The sequence below is a fragment of the Pristis pectinata genome, chromosome 4, assembly GCF_009764475.1.
Source record: "Pristis pectinata isolate sPriPec2 chromosome 4, sPriPec2.1.pri, whole genome shotgun sequence".
NCBI classification, from domain to species: Eukaryota; Metazoa; Chordata; class Chondrichthyes; order Rhinopristiformes; family Pristidae; genus Pristis; species Pristis pectinata.
This window is the reverse complement of record NC_067408.1, coordinates 27,942,253-27,965,535: the sequence shown is the minus strand read 5'-3', so window position 1 is coordinate 27,965,535 and position 23,283 is coordinate 27,942,253. Positions and strand designations below refer to the sequence as shown.

The window sequence follows — 23,283 nt, the reverse complement described above, 5'->3', positions numbered from 1 at the left end:
GCAGGATGAAGTTATCAGCCTACAGAAAGACAAGTTTCAATGTTTAAGCTTTGCAAATTCAAAATTATTCCAAGTGAGTCATTTCACAAGAGGTGGAAACCAAGTTTTTAATTCTTACCTTCAACTCTACTTCAGCCTTATGCGACCTCAATTTACATTATGCATTCCCAGATAAGTTTTCCAGAAGTTTCCTTTAACCATTGATAATTATAGGTCATATGCTATTTAATTTGCACCAACACAAAGCAGTTTTGGCTTTGTCACACAACTAACTCTTGCAGTTTAACTTGTGTATGAATTCACTGGAACTAGGCAAAACCACTGCATATTTCTCAACTTATGAAAATACTGAGAACATAATATGAACAAACAGAAGCAGGAATAGGCCACTCAGTCTCTCAAGATCATGGCTAATCCTACACCAAACCCATATCACTTGATTACCTTGATATCTGTAGATTTATTGATCTCCACTTGAATATGCTCAGCCTCCACAGTCGTTATGCAGTGAATTCTAAAGATTGAAGTTTCTTCTCAACTCACACCTGAATGGTCTACCCTGACTTGAGACTGTGACCCCTGATTATAGATATCACAGGCAGGCGAAAACACCATCTCTCAGATACCCTGTCAAACCCTGTAATAATTTCATGTTCCAATTAGATCATCTTTCATTCCTCTCAACTCTACAGGCAGAGTCTACTTGATCTCAGTCTATAGAACAATTCCTCATTCCAAGAATCAAGCTGGTAAAACTTTATACATTACTTCTAATACATGTCCTCTCTTAATAAGAGAGACCAGACCTGTACACAGTATTCCAAATGCAGCCTCACTAGGCTTCATATAACTGGAACAAGCAGTCCTCACTCCTGTCCTCAAATTGTCTTGTAAGATAGACCAGCAGACTATTTGCCTTCCTAACTGCATTCTGAAGATCCATATTAATTTTCAGCAATGTACAAGGACACCCAGGTCCCTCTAAACATTACCAATCTCCCACCATTTATCCAATTTACTATTTCATCTACCAAAGTGAATGAACTCACATTTTTCCACATTACATTCCATCTGTAAAGTCCTTGCTCATTCACTTGACTTGTCTGTATACCCCTTAAGTTTCTCTGCATCCTAGTCACAACCCACATTGCCACCTAGCTTTGTATCATCAGCAAAGTTGGATATATTACACTTGATTCCCTCACCCAAATCAATGACAAAGATTTTAACAGCAGTGCCTATATCCATTAATGAAATCACTAAGGTACCACAAACTTTTCTTCATTGTTAACACTTCATCGCACACAAATCTAGAGTAGAAAGTAAATCATGGTTAAGAATGTGCAGCTCCTACTCTAACTTACTCCATGAATAATTCTCTTTGCAATATACAAAATGCAAGCAAATAGTGAACCATGCATGTTATTAAGTTACTACATTAGGAGCTCTGCTGTGATATCCCTGTCACAATTACTAGTTAAAAATTTATATTCTGCCAAAGTTGGCTTAATTTTGTTCCAGATTCAAAATATGAATATTTATAACATTTGCATCAAATCTCATGACTACAACTGTTTATTAAGACAAAAAGAACATACAGACTTCAGCAATTAGCTACAATGAAGCTAGGCTGACAAGACTTTTCAAACAACTTACAGCACACATTTAGTCAATTTGCAACAGAAAATGGAGTTAGCAAAGTAACAGCTAAACAACTGCAGCTAATGTACAGAGGGAATAATAAATAATACACTTGGACTACTAAGTCACTAATAAAAAATAATTGAAGGAGAAAGGAGATTGAAGCCATAGAAAAGGAAGCTGAGCAGGATGAAGAAGAAAGTGCACAGAACATACATACAGCACAAGAACACAGAGGTTATATGCAAGAGATTCAAATTAAAGAATTTATCATGATTGCCAAATATCACAAAACCACAACAGAAATTGAAATTATTCATCAACTGGACACAAAATTTTCAGATATTAGCATCACATACAATTATTGCTGGTTACTTTGAAGCAGCAATCAAGAGTTCATTCAAACCCAATCTTATGACAATTTTTGCTTTTATTTTTGCAATCAAATTTATAAAACATTAGCACTGCACTAATTAATAACTGAGATGCATAAAACTCTAACACCATTAACTAAAATTAATGCTTTACATAGAATTTCATATAACAAAATATACATCAAAATAATCTCTTGATTTTTATGCTCCTGCAAAGTAATGTTTTAAAAATTTGGGTCAGTTTTGGATGCATGAATGATTCCTATTGAGAAGTAGCTTCTATGGCATTTGTATAAAAGTTATGATACCTTTTCTACAGTAAACAATTGTGGCCAAACCTTGTTAGATTTTATATTTTAACCCAAGGACATCAGTCTCTCAAATTGAAAATATTGTTTGAAACATTTTTGTATATAGTGTTATGATGTGCACAGACACCTTCCAAAACACTGTTCATTTCAAGCACAAATGATATTACATATTAAAAATAAATCTGAAATGCAACAGGGCATTCAATTACATCACATCATAAATCTGCTCTTATATCGAAGGTCGATGTACTCCCGCTTTATTATATCCAAGAAAGGAACTCAAACCACCATTGTAGTGATTACATTTTAAAACTGCATTAACATCTGTGAAGTGAACTGCCTTCACTTTCACAGAATGAGTATCGCTCAATACAAAGTCAGCTGTTTTTCTCTTGTTAAAGACAAAACTCGACATTCATCTGGTTCTCCACCACTAGCCCCCACACCAACATTCCCGCCCCCATTCCTCCCCTCCCCCCCATAAAAATAAAATCATCTGATCGGATTTCAGAGTGAAAAAAAATCACTGACAACACTCTTTCTCCCTGCTTTCTCTGAGTGCATGCGTCCACTTTTTTTTTGCTGACAGTTTCAAGACTGCATCGATGAGGCTCAGAAAAGACTTTTCCAAAAATATACATATATATAGCAACAATCATTCGCCAAAGCGCAAAATGCCCGCAAACTGCGGCCGGGACACCGCAAGCGGTGGAGTCACACATCCGAGTTTGGCACCAAATTTGCCCCCTCTCTCCAGAAGCCTCCCCCGCAGCCCCGCCCAGACTCCATTCCGCAGCCCCCGCCCACCGGAGGGGAACCCAGACAGTAAATCACAACCCCACGTAAACTGGGGAGGAGGAGGGGGAGGGGGAGGTGTGCACGGCGGGGAGAAGTGCCGGTGACCGATTACCCGAAAGGGTTTAGTCACCCACACAGCCTCCTCCCCCCCCCCCGAGAGAGGCGGGGGGGGGGGGGCGTGCAACCGGCGGGCGGACGCTGACGCCATGTCAGACACTGGAAAAACTTCTGGATCCACAAAGCGCCCGGGCCGCCGCCGCAACAACCTCCCGGACGGCTCCCAAACATCCCCCCCCCCTCCACTTCTCCGCGTTACCTTGCTCTATCTCGACTTTTTCCCCTTTCTTTTGATCTTCTTCCACCTAACTTTAAAACTCGTCTCCGCTGAAGCGCTGGCGACGCTCAGACTAGAGGCGGAGCACCGGTCAATGTATCCTTCCGCGGTCGTTGGTTGGGGGGGGGGAGGTGGGGGAGGGGGGAGCAGGAGGACCGGGAATAAATGGCTAATTATGATTGGACCGCCTGTCGGTGACGAAAGCACTGTGGGCCAAATCCCCGCCGACCAGCAACAAGTCCCCCCCCCCCCCCCCCCGAGCCGTACGGTGGGAGTTAAGTGAACTTGAGCTCTTTCTCAATAATTTCGGTTGCAATACCCTCTCAGTCGTTAAAGATGTGTTTTTTTCATATAAAGTTGTCTGAAGGTCTCAAACTCACTCAGCCACCACTTTGTCTGCCCTTCAGCGATGAGAACTCCGGGCTCCCGCAACTCTCGACCAACCGCCTCCGCCGGCCGGCCGCAAGTCCCGCCTCCGCCGGCCGGGGTGACTGGGGTGTCAATCAACCGTTGCCCGTGGAATGCATAGAAGGGTTTCTGACGACATCACAATAGATTGGCAGCATCCGCCATTGTACTGCCGAGATTGCCTGGTCACATTGGGATAACCGCACAGCTATTTAATAACAGGGACGACTCCTAACAATGTGGTTGTGCCCCCTTGGCCTTGGGGAGAGGTTGCCACTTCCTATGCAGCAATCCTGCATGGGGATAGAACCAGAAAATGCCGGAAGTATGCAACAGCATCTGTGGAGAGCGAAACAGAATTAACGGTTCAAGTCAATGATTTTTTTCCCCATCGGACAGCGATAAACGTTTATTCTGTTTTTTCCTCCACGGTTGCTACCTGACCTGCTGAGAACCTGCAGCTTTTTGTTTTTTTTAATACTTTAGATTTTCGTAGTATTTTTTCTTGTATCATATTGGAGCAAATGATACGAAACAGGAAGATTCTTTAAATGCCAGAATATTAAAAAGGGTGATCGTGCAAGGTGAAAGAAGGTGCTGTTAGGAAACCAAAGGTTGTCTGGGAAGTTGCAGATGCAGAACATTTATCTAAAATTACAGAGGGAAGTGAAGTGATGCTGGAAGTCTGTAATAAAAATACCAGAAGTACTGAATACTTGAAATGATTGAACTCAGTATTGAAGGTAGCAAACCATAATGTACCAGGGAAGATAAGGTGTTCGTTAGAATGGTGCATGAGGTTGAACTTTGAGGTCAGAGTGGACCAGAGAATTGAAGTGGCAGACAACTGGAATGTGACCTGGATTAGTCATCCAGTTTGTTTTTGGCCTTCTTACTTGTCGAGGAGAACGCATCATGAAGAGCAAATACTTTGAGATAAATTGAGTTACCAGTAAGTGATTGCAGCCTTGGACAGTAGGAAGGGAAGAGGTAAAATGGCCTGCGGATGTACGGAAAGATCCAAGGGAAGGTTACGGGTATTAGTGGAGATGGACGAATGAAACAGAGCATTTCTGAAGAAATTATCTCTTCAGAATGCTAAAGAGAATAAGAGGGGAAGATCTATGTACTGGAGACCGTATTGGATGTGTGCAGATTGCAGAGGATTATCTGGGTGGGCTAGAAAATGAAGACAAGGGGAAGCCAGTCCTGGTGAATAAATGAATTCTGGACTAGAGTTTATATGAAAAAAAATAAGAAATACCTTAATAACAATTTTATCACTTCGGTAATGGTTGGTGCAAGGCTACTGAAATAAAGCAAAAAGTTCATTGGCATAGCACTTTTCACGACATCGGGATATCCAAAGCGTTTTCCAACCAATGGATTGTCATTGTGGTTGTACTGTGGCACAAGGTGGTGTCAGTATGGTAGTATTGAAATGTGCATTCATATTAATTGCACCAGAATAAACCAATATTAAAGAAATTGCTTATTTTCTGCAGGAACTGATTTTATTGACATTTATTATCGAAATATGTCCGCTCGATGTGTGTTAGGAACTGATTTTTTTCTGCACATTTGCCAATTTTGTGCTCTGGAATATCGGGATTTAACCAAATAATTTATACCCATATATTCCTGAGTTAGTAGTTTTCAGCAATAAAATATCTCCGCAAAAAGCAACAGACTGGATAGCAATGTTGCATTTGAAGATTTAAATAATACAATGTGTATTGGACAAAAATGCCACATTATAAGCACATCAATCATAAGGAATGCAATAAGGCGCAGCTGTATAAAACGCTGTAAATTATTGTTTTTCTGTTGTGATACTCAGTAGGCCGGATGAGCGTTGATCTAAATAGCACATCCCGAGGTAAGTCATACAAGCTTCCAGCGTAGCCTAAAAAATCACTTTTACATGTTTCCGGGTTTCACTTTTTTCTCTTGGAGTGCACACATGGAGTTATTGAGCGTAAGTGAATGTCTTTTTAACTCCACGTCTGATTGATTCTGCAATCAAATCACGACTGCAGTCTACTTCGTTATTAAAGAAGCTCAAAAAGAAGGCGGAAGACTATAGTGGATATTTTTATTGGAGTGTGAATATTTTAAACTGATGATATACGATAAATCTTCAAAAAGTAGTCGTGTTGTCGGTGGGTGACTCAATGTGGGAAACGCGCTTTCCATTGAGCTGTGTAAATCCAAACTGAACGCAATTTAAACACAAGGATCGCGAACGAATGCTTACTTAGAAATGGCACGGTTCATGGGAATATATTATACAATGCGACCTTGATTTTCTTTCTTTGTCTCCCTATTTGCTGTGGCGGATGAAGCTCTCTTCTCTGTATTGGGTTTCCTGCTCATTCCAGGACTGTGATCAGGCTCTTTGCTTTTGGCCCAGTGGCTACATGACGTTGAGGAGATTGGCGACGCGAAGTCTGCGATTCAAAACCAAGCGAACTTCTTTCCACATCATCGCAAAACAATACAAAATCTGGTGTTTGGACAGGAAATGTCAAGGTGGTTCAGTAGTATAAAGTCGCTCCAAAAAGTTAGATTAAAGACTTTTTAAAATATTGTTTCATGATTTTAGATACCAAAATACCTTCCTCAATTTACAAGTGCAGTCCTGAACATAATGGGCAAAATATATCAGACACAAATGGATTTTCAGAAATAGAATTAACTGTTGAAAAATCAATTTCGTTGAAGGTTTCAGTTCTTAGGGAGTTCCTTGATCTCCATCCCGTTAGGATTTTGAAACCACATCCGCATTAATTCTCTGGCATTTTTCTAATTCCAATGCAAATGTTTCAATGTTTATTCGAAATAAAACGTAAGTTTTGTAAATCTTACATTCATTTTATAAAACTGGAATTGTTTTGAACAATTGATATTAAATATTAATGCTTTGTTATTATTAACGATTTTACTCCGAACACATTTAAAGGTAGAAGAGTTGAATTTTGTAGGGGTGAAATTATATCGGAGGTGCGAATCTCGAACATGTGGCTTAGTTTAGATCAGAGAGATCATGGCGGTGTATCTGATCGGGTCTTTTCCAGTAACAATTTCGTTACTGGCGTTAGGTCTGATGCTTCGGTCCCTACCTGGAAGTGTCATAACAAGAGGTTCCGGGGGGTCGGACGAAGACCTTTAGTTCCAAGGCAAATAATTCCTGTCGTGACTCTCCCATAATAACTGTAAAATCAGTCATCTCCCATCAGAAATGAAATAATACCCATTGAAGACCTTGGGGCTATTCTGGGGATTACACGAGTATAGTGAAAATAAATGAATTATTTTCTGAAACGTAAATTAAATAAGGAATTCATTCCTGTATATAACGGGGGTCGCTGAAAGTACCTGGATAGTATATTGGGAGAGGTGGTCAGGAACACTGAAGTGTTGTTCGATTATTTCATGGAAAATAATTATTTTTCTTCAGCAACAGTCAATTTAATAAACTAGTCTCCTTTACTTAGTAAATCCCTGCACCCTTCTCGGGGAAATACAAGTAGCTGATGTGTGCAGTCCATTTTATATACCTCTCTGCTCCTGTGGCTTTTAAAATCGTATACTGCAGGTATTTCTCTCATGCACATGTATACATCTTGGAGCAAGGATCATTCAGCATAAAACAATTACTTTTATTCGGTCAAAAAGATGGTTGCATTGAGACCAATCTACTAGACATCACGGGCAACTTATTCAAAGGATATATTCCTCAAAAAAATCATGAATATCAGAGTTTGCAGTTACTTTATCCGTATTGCATGAACAAAAGCTCTGTTCAGAAAAGGTTATGGAAAATGTTGATGGGATTGTTTACAACCACGAAGAGTTTAAATAAATCAAATGTAGGTGAATTGTGACCTAGTAGCTGGAGCCTCGGTGACCAGAGGGCACAGACGTAAATTGAGTGACGTGAAAACAAAAGAAAAAGAACCAAAGACTTTTTTCCTCCCCACCAGGTGATTAGGAATTGCAATTCACTGTCAGTTAGTGTGATGGAAACTTAATCCAAGACGGAATTGGATAAGTAACCGAAAAAATGAATTGCCAGAATGAGGAAGACTATATTGCTCTTCAGAAAACAATTATTACATTTTAAACAATGCTTAAGCATTATACAATTCATCCATATTCTTTCATGGTTAGAAATATAAAATAAATTATTCTTTGCAAATCTAAAAGAAATTATGTGCACTTTCAAAAATTTTATGAAGAAAAAAAATCAGCATCTCTTTACCAGAAAGGTTAAATCAGTGCACAGACCCATCAATTTTCATGTAGGTTTTAATAAAGTGAACCAAGCAATGTAAAATGGATTGTAAATATACGGGATGTTTGTACATATGAAACTAATTTGTACAACTATGTCTAAATGGTAACATTTTACAGTGAATGTCTCACTTGCTATGTATGTAACAAACCATATTTGTACTAAGCAAACTGTCTAACACGTAGTGACTTTTTCTTGTCATGGTTTAAGTTAGTTTGCTTTAAAAAAAAATCTGATCCTAATGGAGTCCTGAGGAAGTGTCTCGGGCCGAAACCTCGACTTTCCATTTCCCTCCATCGATGCTGCCTGACCCGCTGAGTTCTTCCAGCATTTTGTGTGTTGCTCCAAATTTCCAGCATCTGTAGTTCTTGTGTCTCTGATCCTAATAGAGATCTCTTGTTTCTTAAGCTTATCAATATATCTAACATGTTGGATAAATTATTGAAAATTTGTATAAAACACCACATTTAATAGAAAACAATTAAAACTGCAGATGCTGGAATTCAAATCAAAACTGGAAAATGCTGGAAGAATTCAGCCAGTCAGGCAGCATCTGTGGAAAGAGAAACCAGTCAACCTTTCAGGTCAAAGACCCTTCATCAGAACTGAAAAGGAAAGAAAGCATGTACGTCTATGTAGCAGCGAAGGTGGGGGAGGGCTTCCTTTCTCTGCTTTCTGTTTCTACAGATATTGCTTCATTTGCTGAGTTATCCAGCATTTCTGTTCTTGTACCACATTAATAGCTAAGGTTATTAGAGACAATAAAAGTATAGGTAGAAATTAATAAACCAGAAGAACGGGCATGTTATTGATACATTAACTTAGATAACCATGAGATTTTGGTCATGAAATTTCCAAAGAAAAGTGTCTTTTACTACTTGAAATATAAGAATAAAAGATCAGGAGAAAGGCATACAGCCTTGGAAGTCTGTTCCACAATTCAATAACGTCATAGCTGATGGAAAAGGTGCTGCCTCTCATCACCAGTGATCAGATTCAATCCTGACCTGCAGAGCTGTTGTATGGAATTTGCATGTTCTCCCTGTGACCACAGGGTTTCCTCCAGGTGCTCTGGTTTCCTCCCACATCGTGTGGATTGGTAGGTAAATTTGCCACTGTAAATTGCCCCTGAGTGTATGTAAGTGGTAGAACTTGCAGGGATTTGATGGGAATGTGGGGAGGTTAAAATGGGTTAGGGTAGGATTACTGCAAAGAAACATGCTTGATGGTTGTGAATTCAGTGGGCCAAATGACCTGTTTCTGTGCTGTCTATCTCTATGATTTTAAGAAACATTGACTCCTTTCCACTTTCCTGTCTAATCCCTAAATCCCTCTTTCCACTATAATCCAAAACTCGAATTATCTCAGTCTTAAATATATAATGACAGCACCCACAACTCTCTGGGCAGAGAAATCCAAAGATTGGGGGCACAAGAGACTGGAGCTGCTGTAATCTGGATCAAAAAACAAATTGCTTGAAGAACTCAGCTGGTCAAGCAGCACCTGTGGAGGCAGAGTGCTAGTCGATGTTTTGGGTTGAGACCCTGCATCAGGACAAAAGATTCTTCAGCACAGTCTGTAAAGGGTGTTCCTTAATCGTATCACAATGCCTCCTAGTTCGTGACCATCTTCACAACATGTACCCTGACAAACTCTCACAAAATATTTCTTTAATGAGATCACTCCTCATTCTAAACTCCAGAGAATATAGGCTTATTCTGCTCAGTCTTTACTTAGACAACCCCTTTATCCTAACAATCAATCTGGTGAGCCTTCTTTATACTTCCTCCAAAGCAAATATATTCTTCATTAATAAGGTGAACAAATCAGTACAGATTATTCCAGGTATAATTACACCAAAGCCCCACCCAGTTGTAACAAGAGAGTGCAGTTAGTGCTGGCTGAACACCATAATTATTACAATCAATATACATGCCTGAATTGTACTGAATGTAAGTGCACAAAGGTGAAGTAGAGTGGAGAGATCTGGGAGCACAGATGCATATTACTAAAAGTTGTGACGCAGGAGAATGGGCTTTTAAAATCAAAATGCCAACAAATAACTGGTGTTTTGTACCAAAACTATTGTTTTGAAAATCAGAGAAGTTGTATCAAAATAGTATTGAACCTTAGTCCACACCCAGCGTATTATGAACATTTTAGGGGGCTAAATACAATAGCCCATGTAAATAGGCACAGAGATTATGCATCTCCTATAGATACTACCGATGGTGGGGAGGGATGTGCCCATGATGTATTGGGCCGAGTCCACTACTCTCTGTAGCTTCTTACATTCCTGTGCATTCGAATTGCCGTAACAGACCATGATGCAACCAGTCAGGATACTTTCAACAGTACATCTGTAGAAGTTTGTTAGAATGTTCGGTGACAAGCCAAACCTCCTAAGAAACTAAAGATGCTGGTGTGTCCTTATGATTGCATCTATGTGCTGGGCCTAGGATATGTCAATGCCCAGGAATTTAAAGCTGCTGACTCTCTCAACCACCGATCTAAGTAGACCGGCGCAGACTGTAGACTGGTGCATGTTCGCCTTCGTTTCCCTTCCTGAAGTCAACAATAAGCTCTTGAGTTTTACTGACGTTGAGCGAGAGGTATTGCAGCACCACTCAAGCAGGTGACCTATCTTGCTCTGGTAAACTGACTCATCATCACCTGTGATTCATCCAACAACAGTGGTGTCGTTGTTGAACCTCTTCATAGTTACCTCATTCAGCAGGGCTGTCTAGGTGTGACCTTATATTTAATTAATTTTTCATGATTGGGACCTCACTGGCAATACAAGCATTTATTGCTCATTTCTAATTGTCCCTGTGAAGGGCAATCAGGGAGCTGCCTTCTGGAACCACTACAGCATGGTTTTGGCTATATGTGTTCTACCCATGAATGCAAAGGTGGTACACCAGTTATCAGCCACATTATCAGAAGATGTTGCTCATATTTCTTGTTTTGTCTTTAGACGTAGGAGGCTTTTTGGCCCATCAGGACAATGCTAGATCTCAGAACAATCTCATTAATCTAATTCCTCCCACTTATTTCACTGTGAACTATTCTCTCTCACTATTCCTGCCGGTGTTGGTGGTAGAGACTGAAACAATAGGGACATTTAAAAGACTCTTAGATAGGCACATGGAAGTAAGGAAAATGGAGGGTCTTGGGCTGTGCAGAAGGGAAGGGTTAGATTGATCATTGGAGGAGGTGTTCATCTAGTTCGGCACAACATTGTGGGCCAAAGGGCCTGTACTGTGCTGTACTGTGCTACGTTCTAATTCCACCCTGATTCTCCCACCATCCACCTACTGCAGGGGTAATTTACAGTAGGCAATTAACCTATCAACCAGCACATCTTCGGGATGTGGAAGGAAACTGGTACACCCAGGGAAAACCTAATCAGTCACTGAGGGAACATGCAAACTCCACACGCTCAGCACTGGAGGTTAGGATTGAACGCAGATGGCTGCAGCTGTGAAGCAGCAGTATCACCTGCTTGGCATCCAGTCTGTTTTGCAGTGGTTGTTTAATGCAGCTAGCTAGCACACTGTCACAGAATGAAGGCATCATACCTGTAACCAGGATACTAAGCTTGATCTACATGATTCACTACCTGTTGTTACACACCAACTGGATGTGGAGGGACTCGAATCCTTTTTGCTTTCAACATAAGGCAAATCTGACATGCTGTACCTGTAGTTTAAAGTACATGCAATCAATGGCCCTCTGAACCACGGTGTAGGCAGTAAACTTCATAAAGTCTCATGTTCTCTCCAACTTCTGGTTTCTGGCAAGGGAGAATGAGATGTCATCATTTCTCTCTGAGGACAGAGCATCAGTAACCTTCCTTATCCAGGAGAGCATGGCAAACTGCAAGATGTTGAAAAAATTTTCTGCTGTTTCTTGCTAGGAGCCAAATGCATAAAAGTCCACTACCATAAAAGTTAACTTAACAACTATTGGCAATGTAATCCTTGGCCTGATCTGAGGTTGTGCTTTGTGACTGAGCAAGTGGGATATCTTAGTTATAATACCTTTCTGTAATTGCACTTGTCTCATACCATTGCTCGCTGAAGTCCAACTATAGGAATTGGTCCTTGAATATTCTGGGTGAACATGGCCTCCTGCTGAGAGAGACCTTCTCCCTTCATACTCTTCCCTCTTCTAGCATCTTATTCTGCATTAACATAGCACATAGAACATAGACCGGTACAGAAAAGGAACGGGCCCTTTGGCCCACGATGTCTGTGCCGATGCCAAATTAAACTAAACCTATCTGCTTGCACAAGATCCATATCCCTCTATTCCCTGCATGTTCATGTGCCAGTCGAAATGCCTCTTAAATGCCACTATCATGTCTGCTTCCAATATCACCCCTGGCAGCATGTTCCAGGCACCTACCACTCTCTGCATTAAAAACTTATCCCACACATTTCCTTTAAACTTTTCTCCTATCACCTCAAAGCTACGTCCTCTAGTGCGTGATATTTCTACACTGGAATAAAGACTCTGACTATCTACCCTACCTATATCTCTCATAATTTTATAAACCTCTGTCAGGTCTCCCCTAAGCCTCCAACACTGCAGAGAAAACAATCCAAATTTGTCCAACTTCTCCTTATAGCTAATAATCTCTAATCCAGGTAGCGTCCTGGTGAACCTATTCTGCACCCTCTCCAAAGCCTCCACATCTTTCCTGTAATGGGGCAACCAGAGCTGCACACATTACTCCAAATGCAGTCTAACCAAAGTTTTGTACAGCTGCAACATGACTTCCTGAGTCTTATATCAATGCCCCAGCTGATGGAAGCAAGCATGCCATACACCTTCTTTAACACCCTGTCTACTTTCAGGGAACTATGGACTTGCAACCCAAGATCCCTCTGTACATCAATGCTGCTAAGGGTCCTGCCATTTACTGTATCCTTTCCCTTTACATTTGACCTCCCAAATCACACCTCAAATTTGCCCAGATTAAACTCCATTTACCCTTTCTCTCTCCATAGCTGCAGCTGATCTATATCCTGCTGTATCCTTTGACACCTTCTTCACTATCCACATCTCCACCAATTTTTGTGTCATCTGCAGATTTACTAATCAGCCCTTCTACATTTTCGTCCCAGTTATTTGTGTGCCTTTTGCTCATTCTTCAAAACCTGCAGGATTCTAAAGGGAAAAGCTCAATGCATCAATGTCAGCAATTGACTGGTTTGTGCAGAAATCTTGAAGGCCGCCTAACTTTCTGTACATTTCTGCAACTTTAACCAGCTTTAGAAAACATCAAACACAAGATCACAAGATCACAAGACAAGGGAGCAGAAGCAGGCCATTTGGCCCATCGAGTCTGCTCCAAGGAAGAGAGGAAAAAAGAAATGAGAAATGGGGAATGGGGGGGGGGGGGAAGAAAAATAAACCTATTCTAATCCCAATTTCCGGCCTTATCCCCATATCCCTTGATACCCTGACTATTTAGATATCTATTTATCTCCTCCTTGAATGCCCCCACTGATCTGGCCTCCACTGCTGTACGTGGCAAGGAGTTCCACAAATTCACCACCCTCTGGCTAAAGAAATTTCTCCTCATCTCTGTTTTGAAACCAACAGAAGAAATCAGTAACTGACCTGCATTTCACATTTAATCTATTTAAAGAGCACATGTGTAGGTCTTTACTGCTGCTGAATATTGTTCTTAGTCAAATGTATTTAAGAGAGGATAAGAGATTTGAGCTCAAGAATATCAGTGCTGGTATTGAACCAGATATGCAGGCAATCACAATCCACCTATTTTGCAGGTATTAACTGCGCATTCGCTAATGCCTTTACTGATGTGATCTATTGCGATTCATATCACTTGTGTGTATATGCTACTAAAATATAATTTGTAGCATTCAAATGATGGCTATTATTAATTGGAATTTCACACTGCTCATTCTTAAACAATTAAGAAGATGTACAAACTCTGGAGAAGGTATAAAAGATATTTATAAGAGAAACAACTGGCTGCAGATGCTGGAATCTAGATGAAAAACACAATGATGTTGGAGGAACTCAGCAGGCCAGGCAGCATCCATGGAGAAAAGCAGGTGGTCAACGTTTCGAGTCAGGACCCTTCTTCAGGACTGAAGATAGGAAAAGGGGAAGCCCAATATATAGGAGGGAAAAGCAGAGCAGTGATAGGTGGAAAGATGAGGGGAGGCGGGGTGGGCACAAGGTAGGCAGATGCAGGTAAGTGATAGTTATAGGCAGGTGCAGGGGAGGAGGGGAGAGCAGATCCAGCGGGGAATGGGTCAAAAGTAATGAGAGGGAAGAAAAAGGGGTAGAAAAAAAAGAGATAGGCCAGGAAAGGGAAGAAAAGAAGAGGCATGGTTGGGGGGTGTGTGGGGAAGGGGTGTGGGGATTACCTAAAGTGGGAGAATTCAATGTTCATGCTGGTAGGCTGCAAGGTTCCAAGATGGAAGATGAGGTGCTGTTCCTCCAGTTTGCACTTGGAATTCTCCTGGCAGTGGAGGAGGCCGAGGACTGTCATACCTGTGATAGTGTGGGAGGGGAAGTTGAAGTGACCGGCAATGGGGAGATGCAGATTATGGTTATGGACAAAGAGCAGGTGTTCTGCGAAATGGTCACCTAGTCTGCGTTTGGTCTCACCAATGTAGAGGAGGCCACACTTGGAGAACCGAATGTAGTAGATGATATTAAGGGACGTGCAGGTGAATCTCTGTCTTACCTGAAAGGACTCTTTGGGTCCCTGGATGGAGGTGGTGTAGGGGCAGGTGTTACACCTATGGCGGGGGCAGTGGAAAGTTCCCGGGGTGGGAGCGGGATTGGTGGGGGAGCAGTAAACTAAGGATTTGCAGAGAGAGCGGTCCCTGTGAAAGGCAGAAAGGGATGGGGAGGGGAAGATGTGCTTGGTGGTTGGGTCTCGTTGGAGATGGCGGAAGTGGCGGAGAATGATGTCTTGGATATGTAGGCTGGTGGGATGTAATGTGAGGACAAGGGGGACCCTATCCCTGTTGGGTCTGGGAGGGGTGGGGGCGAGAGCAGAGGTGTGGGAAATGGCAGAGACATGGGTGTGAGCTCTCTCGACCACAGTCAGGGGGAAGCCCCAGTTAGAAAAGAAGTTGGACATCTCAGATGTCCTGGAGTGGAAAGCCTCATCATGGGAGCAGATGCGGCAGAGGCGGAGAAATTGAGAAAAAGGGATAGTGTCCTTGCAAAAGACAGGGTGGGAGGAGCTGTAATTAAGGTAGCTGTGGGCGTCAGTGGGTTTGTTGAAAATGTCGGTGGATAAAGAATCTCCTGAGATGAAGATGGAAAGATTGAGGAAGGAGAGAGAGGTGTCAGAGATAGTCCAAGTGAATTGGAGAGCAGGGTGAACATTTGTGGTGAAATTTATGAAACTGTTGAGTTTCGCACAGGTACAAGAGGTGGCACCAATGCAGTCATCGATATAGCAGAGAAAGAGTTGAGCAATAGGTCCGGAGTAGGCTTGGAACAGAGACTGTTCAATGTTGCCAGCAAAGAGGTAGGCATAGCTGGGGCCCATGCGAATGCCCATAACTACGCCCTTGGTCTGTAGAAAGTGAGAGGAATCAAAAGTTAAGATGTTTAGAGTGAGGACAAGTTCAGCCAGGTAGAGGAGAGTGTTAGTGGAAGGGGACTGGTTCTGTCACTGGTCAAGAAAGAACCGGAGGGCAGTGAGGCCATCATGATGAGGAATGGAGATATATAGGGACTGGACATCCATGGTGAAGATGAGGTTGTGCGTGCCGGTGAACTTAAAGCTATGGAAGAGTTGGAGAACATGTGATGTGTCACGGACGTAGGTGGGAAGGGATTGGACCGGGGGGGGGCGGGGGGGGGGGGGGGCACAGGATAGTGTCCAGGTATGAGGATATGAGCTCCATGGGGCAAGAGCATGCGGAGACAAATATTTATAAGAATGACTTACAAGAACCATGATTTACCAGGAAAGATTGAACAAACCAGAGTTCCTTAATCCAAAAGAGTGAGGTGGGAGTTGATAAGGGGTTAAATGTTTCAACTTGAATATTTCTGGAGGAGAGGTGGGGTTAGTGGATGTGTGAGGTTTTTAACTGTGGGTCAATAATATAATGCAGTCATTAAACCCAACAGAAAATTCAAGAAAATGTATTTATCCAGAGAATGTGAAAGTTGCTACCTCAAGTACTAGACGTGGTGGCAATTACATATATTTTTTTTTAAATTCTTGGCATTTATTATTTATCCTTAATTGCTATTGAACATTAAAAGACAGTTAAGAGTCAGTCATATAGGGAAGATCTGGATAATTACGTGAGGAAGAAAGGAAAAGACAGAAATGCTGATGGGTGTGCATGAAGAACAATGGGAAAAGGCATGTGAGATTGGAATTACTGGGCTCTGTAAGTACTAAGTAACCATGTAATAATAAATGATAGGCAGGAAGAGTACGTTTGACTAGACAATCCTGCTATCAGATCATAAATGAGTCATGCCACAGTAATTACACTAAGTGGCCCTGCATTCAGTTTATTATTTACAACCTAATTGAAGCTCTTCATTTAACCAAGAGTGATGAATTTGGGCAGCCATATGAATTCAAGACCAAGGTCTCTCAGAGGCACAGGCCCTTAAGAAAATATTGGTAACATTTCAAATATTGTACACAAAATGCAAAAATTAATATTTTATTATGAATGCTGGGACTTTGAGTGATTCACACAGATACTGTGAATGTAAAAAGTCTTTAGCAATGACAAGCAAGCATTCTGGAAGAATCTCTCTTGGACTCAAAGTACAGTGAGGATTTATGGAGTCACAAGAGACTGCAAATTCTGGAATCTGAAGCAAAAGTTAAACTGCTGACAATGTGGCCTCCTCTAGCTTGGCAAGACCAAGGGCAGACTAGGTGAATGTTTTGCAGAGCAACAGTGGTCTGTCTGTAGCAGCCATCTTGAGCTTCTGGTTACATTTCATTTTATCTCCCGTCCACATTCCCAAACTGACCTGTCTGTCCTCAGCTTCCTCCACCGCCATTGTGAGGCCAAATGCAAACTAGAAGAACAACACATCATATTATGTGTGGGTAGTCTACAGCCTAATGGTATAAACACTGAATTTTCCAATTTCAGGTAATCCACTCTCCCTGTGTTCCTTTCACACCAGTCCATTCAAGGCCCTCTCTTCTTTTGTTCATCTTTTCCATCCCTCATCCTCCTCTGCCCCTTGTTACCTGGATTGGGTTTCTTCTCCTTTAGTTCACTTTTTCCTTCCCCTCCCCCATCATCCCTCCTTTATCCAGTTTCACATCACCTATCAGCTTCTGCCTCTACCCTTCGCCCAGCTAGTTCCATTTGCCTGTCATCCGCACCACCCCATCATCTGGTTCCATCTACCACCTACCAGCCTCTATCTCACGCCTCCCTCTTACTACTATATACCAGCTATCATCCCTCTACATTCTCAGTCCTGAGGCAGGGTCTTGACCCAAAACATCAACCATCCCTTTTCCTCCACAGATACTGCTCGACTCACTGAGTTCTTTCAGCAGTTTATCTTTTGAATGCAGTTTTGTACTCTTTTTAAGATAATAACGAATGATTAGATTCAGTTTCAATAGTTAGAATTACATAGTTTACTTCAATGTTTTGGGTGTAGACAAGTAATTTTGTTGAGTCACAGATTCTGCAGATGCTGGAATCTGGAGCAACACACACAAAATGCTGGAGTAACTCAGCAGGTCAGGCAGCATCTATGGTGAGAAGTAAACAGTCAACATTTTGGGTCTTGACCTGAAACGTTGACCATCTATTTCCCTCCATAGGTGCTGCCTGACCTGCTGAGTTCCTCCAGCGTTTTGGGTGTAATTTTGTAGATTTATGTATTTATAATGGGAATACAGTTCAACTGACAAGGCACTTTGAATATTCAAATAACTGTGGCTGGTCCAAAGGATTCTGAGCACAAAACCCAGGCACTTAAAAATAGTTCTTTCATCACAGTATTGGGGGATGGCTTTCTGAAAAACAAAGACCTCAAATATTGATTGACAGAACTAATGTCTCTAACAATGTGTTAAGTGACAGGATGACCATTTAATCCCTTCTCTGATCTCATCTTGGAAGTTTCAATGTGGGCTGATTAACAAACATTCATCTATTGTTTTGGCTTGCATAATTTACAATAGCGTAAAACCAGAATGTCCCACGCCCAATGACTGGTTTCAATGTCCTGGATGTTACATGTGAACAGTTTTTCTTTGAAGACTTGTTCTTATTTGTATCAATGGTTGCTATCCACATAATCCCTGATTAAAATTGACATTAAATCCTTAACAGAATATCAAGTTCTTGCAATTAGCAATCAGAAAAAAAAATTCAGAGTGTATTTTCCTTCCAATTTTTATTATTAGTAATCTTTTAGTGACTGCTCAATTTTATTGGTGGCTTTTGAACTGCAGCTAATCATGGTTAATGTTGCTTGTTAAATTCTCAAAGGTACATTTTCAATCGTCATCGAGATGATTTATTGCTGTATTGTAGGCATGAATTTTTCAGTTACACATAAATATATGCAGATCAAGTGTAAAATCTAAAATATGAGATTTCACACAATTTGATATCTTCCACTCCTTGTCATGGTGTTTGTAATGGTTAGCATTTAAACTTGATTTGACTAGAGTTAGTAGTTTTGTCCGCTTTGTCAAGCATCTTCGCTCCATCTGCCACAAAAGTCAAGATCTCCTGGTGGCCAGCCACTTTAATTCCACATCCCACTCCTATACTGACATGTCTATCCATGGCCTCCTCTACTGCCATGTAGAGGCCAGACACAGGTTGGAGGAACATCATCTCATATTCCGCCTTGGGAATTTCCAACCTGACGCTTCAACATCAATTTCTCTAACTTCTGGTAAACCATCCCCTTTCCCCTTCCCCCTATTATTTTTCCTTATTCCTGTGACCGCCTTACCCCTTCTCTTTCCCCTACCCCACCCTCATGACCTGCACATCTATTCCCCACCTCCTTCCCTTTATTCCATGGTCTACTGTCTTCTCCTACTGGATTCCTTCTTCTTCAGTACTTTGCCTCTTCTATGTATCACCTTTCAGCTTTTACATCACTCCCTTTCACACCCCCCTCCCATCATCCTCCCCCCTCTCACCTGGACTCACCTATCACCTGCCAGCCTGTGCTCCTCTCTTCCCCCTGACCATCTTATTCTGGCTTCTGGCCTCTTCCTTTCCAGTCCTGATGAAAAGTCGCAACCCGAAACGTCGACTGTTTATTTCCCTCTATAGATGCTGCCTGACCTGCTGAGTTCCTCCAGCATTTTGTGTATTGCTCCAGATTCCAGCATCTGCAGAATCTCTTGTGTTTGGAGTTTTCTTTCCTTGCTTTTTTATATATTAAATCTGGTTTAAAGGGCATGCTATAGTTTAAACAAACAACATTCTAGGTTCTGCTCACAGAGTGATTTAACATAAGAATACAAGGTTTGTTAACTTCACTGTATCAGTCAATCAGTTGCAGGTGGGATTGAAATTGTTGCAGAACATTGTTAATGCATTTTTACTCAAATCATTTACCTTGTTTATTTTTATTTACAATGTGCAGTCAACTTCTTAAAAGAATATACTGAATTCTCCAGCAAAATACATCAAATGGTATACATACCAAATGTGCAAAATAATTCCAATTCCTTTACAGCACCCACAATTAACAGGAGAAATTACCTGATCACTTCAGTTCTGGCCAGGAATGAACATATCATTATAGACAGCCACAAACAAAGTGTAGAAATTTGTCCAAGTTAAAGACCTTGGATAGGTGTCAATTAGAATAGCAAGTCATGTTTTAGGTCTTGTCTTCTGATTATATATCAAATATTTCTCTATATTCAATGAGATTTAATTTATTTCTTCACGTTACAATATCAATGGTAAATGATGGTCTCAGAAAGTGTTTTTAACTTAAAGGACAAATGGACAGTAGCACAAATTTCCATACTTTCAAGGCTGCATCTAATATATGTTCAAAACTAATGTGATTTAAAATATTGTCAAATTGGATTTATCATTTAGAGCACCATCTGGTGGTAATACCTAACAACTGATGTGCAGTTGAAAAATCTCAGCTGTCTTTACTTAATTTGAAAAATTCATTTGGTGGCTGAAGCAGTTTCCTCCCCAAAGCACAAGACTTCCAAATAAAATATTTTCCAAAATATATTTTATGCATATACCAAGTTAAAGATGTTACAACATGCCAAAGATCAATGTAGTATCCAAAATGCAGGTTTCCTGCAAACAGATTTACTACTTCAGAAATGACAAAGAAAGATGCATCAGAAAACTAAGTTTCACCAAGGAAACTGTAACTGAAGTGTACCAAGAACTGCAATTAATTGTCTTCCATACACTATCAATGACATTCAAGATCATCTTTGCTTTCAACCTTTATGCCAAGGGAGCATCAAGCAGCCATTGGGAATAGCACACTTGAAGAATTCTTCTTCTACTTGTAACCTGCTTGGAGGGATATATTTGGATTAGGACAGTGTTTTGTCAATGGGAGTGAGAGAGTTCCGGAACAGTCTTATTACAAAAGGAAGGTAATCTTTCAAAGGGAGTAGGTAAGTACAGAGTACAGCAGAACCTACAGTGTAACCTTTAAAAAAATGAGATGTGGGACTCTTTCAAAGACCTAGTTCGGGAATGATTCAGCAACTGACCTCTTGCTGTGCTGTACGTATTAGCAATTCTAAATAATAGTCTACAACACATCAATGTCACAAAACAATTCAAAAATGATCAGCATAATAACTTAGGAGTTGTAGACAAATCCATCAATTTGTACAAGGTCCTATGAATAGCAATGAATTAAAAAAAAATATTCTTCTTGGTGCTATTCATTAACTGATGTATGGTGTCCAGAACACTATAATTCCCTGATCACCTTTGTGAAGTCTCAGATATTTTTTGCTCTTTAGTTAATAAAAAAGATATCAAACTGATATCTGAAGACAGGGCCTCGAACTCTGAAACACTCCAGTACAATTCTCAACCTATATAAATTGCTTAATGCACACATACATAAATCACAGGAGTAACAGTACTATCATTAAGCTATTAAAGCATAGGTTTACAATACACGAAGCCATACAGCTTAATCATGTCTGCGCCAGTTGAAAAGGTGTTAAGTAGCCTGATTCTACCTTATAGCACTTATTCGTTAGCCCTGCAAAATGCACACATCCAAGTATTGTTTAAGTGTGATGTGGGCTTCTGACACCACTAATCTTTCAGGCATTGAATTTCAGACCCTTACCATACTTTGGTTAAAAAATTTCTACTCTAGTACTTTAAATGTATGTCCCCATTTGTTTTTTTCCCCCCCTTGGCTAAGGGAAATTGATCTTCCTTATTTACTATATCCAGTCCTCTTGTAATTTTATACACTTCAATTAAGAGTACTCAATTAATCAGCCTCCTCTATTTCAAAGAAAACAATCTTTTCTTATACAATCTTAGCTCAGGGCTACAATTTTCTAGTTGTGCAAACCTCTTCATAGATCTTTTCTTCACTCTCCAGTACAATCCTATCTTTCCTGCAATTTTGATAACCAGCATTGTATGAAATACCTAACCTATGGTGTAACTAGTATTGTGCACAGCTGATATAACCTGCCTGCTCTCATAAAAGATCTTTTTAAACAACCTTATCATCCAGTCCATCCTGCTTTATTTAAAGATCTGTCCCCCTACTGTATATTTCCATGTTTTGTTGCACCTCCCCAAATGGATTACCTCACACTTCTTTGGATTAAATTCCAATTGCTATTTTTCTGCCTAGCTGACCAGGCCATCTGTTCCTTAGTGCAACATGAAGCTTTCCTCTTCATTGTCAATCACTTGGCCAATTTTTGTATCATCTGCAAACTTATATCATGTCCCCCAGATAAAGTCTGTCATTAAGAAATAATTCAAAAAGCAAGGTCGTAAGTACTGAGCCCTGTGACTTTCTAATGGAAATAGTCATCCAGCCAGAAAAACATCTACCAACTAATACACTTGGCATCCTGCTGCTGGTCAATTTTAGACCCGATTTGTCACTCTCCCTTGGCCACAGTTGATGCCCTTAACATTTCATCTCTTCTCAGAGGTGAGATTTCTTTAAGCAATGTTGCCCCACCCGTCACGATATATCATCATATTTCCATGTATTGATACACACTCACCGAACCTTATTCACTTCCTTGCATTTGCATATATACCATTAAAAACAGCCAGACTCCTGTTAAGTACATTTTAACCACTTTCTCTGCCTTTCAAACTCACTTATTTTCTGCCTTCAACTTCTGCTATACTCCCTCGTGAATCTTTATTCAGTTACCATCCCCTACCAGGGTATTTTGAAGCTTCTACCATAGATTGAGAAAGGATATTGACCCCATCTGCCCAGTACCAATCTACCCTGCAACTGATCCCAATGCCCTAGGAGTCTAAAGCCCTCCTTCCTGCACCATTTATCCTGTCATGCATTCATCTGCATTGCTCTTTATTTTGTCTGTCTGGCAGTCAACTAGTCTAACTCTGACTGCATTATTTGGAGCTGCAGTGAGACCACTACCCGAATGTGCCCTCCAGAAAACATCCATCCCTGCTGATGGTTCCCTGTCATGTCAGCTGTTTCTCAAGCTCTAAAATTCAGAGTTCAAGCTCCTCTAGTTGCATCTTCCAGGACATGGATATTAGAAGTATTGCACATACCCATTCATATTTCCATTTAATAAACTTAGCACGTTAGCACAACAGCAGTTCTTGCCCCCATTGCACTAAAATGCTGCTACAACTATTTCACGTCAACCTCACTGCCATTCTTTCATATTAAGTGACATTTCAAGCCAGGGTCTGACTTGACTGTATCATCTTTCAAAGTCTGACATGAATCTCATTTACTACAGACACTCAGGGAAAGTGGGTCCTTCCCCTACATGATTAAATTTTGTGCAAACATAAGCATTATTGTACAATGCCTTCACTTGCAGCAAGATGGTACAGTCACTTTAATGCATGTACTTCAAAAGCCATTAAAGTGAATCTTTCATAT

At 40.8% G+C, this 23,283-nt stretch overlaps 1 protein-coding gene across 3 annotated transcripts in view; it reads right to left on the bottom strand.

Annotated features, from left to right (window-relative positions):
• smad5 (SMAD family member 5) overlaps nt 1–4,045 on the bottom strand; it is a 37,931-nt gene extending 33,886 nt beyond the window's left edge. The window contains exon 1 of one of the 3 annotated variants that reach the window (XM_052013572.1): nt 3,839–4,045. The gene's annotated coding sequence lies outside the window, so the exon portion shown is untranslated. Of the gene's footprint in view, nt 1–3,440; nt 3,579–3,777 lie in introns of those variants that run through there. The other 2 variants (XM_052013573.1, XM_052013571.1) reach the window with 2 other exon arrangements.
• Between the last annotated feature and the right edge of the window lie 19,238 nt (nt 4,046–23,283).